This window comes from Cyprinodon variegatus, unplaced genomic scaffold, assembly GCF_000732505.1.
Source record: "Cyprinodon variegatus isolate N-32 unplaced genomic scaffold, C_variegatus-1.0 Scaffold1417, whole genome shotgun sequence".
NCBI classification, from domain to species: domain Eukaryota; kingdom Metazoa; phylum Chordata; class Actinopteri; order Cyprinodontiformes; family Cyprinodontidae; genus Cyprinodon; species Cyprinodon variegatus.
The window spans coordinates 60,997-61,988 of record NW_015151870.1 but is presented as its reverse complement, the minus strand read 5'-3'; positions in this window follow the sequence as shown (position 1 = coordinate 61,988).

Here is a 992-nt window from a genome sequence, read left to right as displayed (position 1 = left end):
CGGCCCCTGGCCTTTTCAGACTGTGCAGGCTTGTTTCCTGATGCAGGTTCAGCCCTGGCAGATCCTTCTTGCCCTGATTGGACCAGCAGAGCCAATCAGGATGTTTGGCTCACCTGCACCTTATCAAAGGATCCTGGAAAGCTGTTAGTTTGGGGACAGCTAGTAAGAAGGTTTTGTTAAGCTGTTCCCCCACCCTTGGTTTCAAACTGTTTTAGGCAGGTAGAACTGTTTGACCTAGCTTGGATATTATTCTGAATCAACTTTAGGTGGAGTTGTTCAAGCTAGAAGTTTGTGTTTGGGAGGTTTGAGGCTCCCTTAGTCTTTTCTTTTGGGTTGTTTTGAGTTAATCTGAGACTGACTGGTTTTGGGCAGTTTGTAATTTAATTTGCACTGAACCATTCTTGAATTTGTTTGCCCTTTTCTTTTGTTTTAATTGGGTTAAGCTGTATTATGTTTTGGGTCTGTTTAACCGTCTTTTGTTATAAATGATTTTTACATTCCACCTATTTACCTCCCCAGAACCCCCTAGACCTTTGGGACGTAACACTGATTATTTGGATTAAATATAATCAAAAATATTAATGACAGGAAATGTAATTTTAGAAAAAACTTGAGGGAAAAATATTGGCTATTCCAAGCATTTAAAATACTAAAACAATTCAGATTTAGTTTAGAAAATGTACATAATAAATGGATTATAACACAAATATTAGATCATTTAATAATGAATATTATGAAGGGCCAGTCTGAGTCTAGATTTCTAATATTTCATCATTGAATAAGTTAAAGTTAACTAATTTTTCCTGTAGAAGTTGCCAGTGTTTGACTTTCCACCACTAGTGTTTCTGTCTTACCTGCTGCCTACTAAGCAAATATGAATCTACAGCCGGCTTCGCTCTGGGAGCTGCAGCAAGGCAGAGACAGTGAGCCGTAAAAGCATATGGATTATTTATGTTTTAAATATCAAGCAGACCAGCATCCCAGCCTTTGGT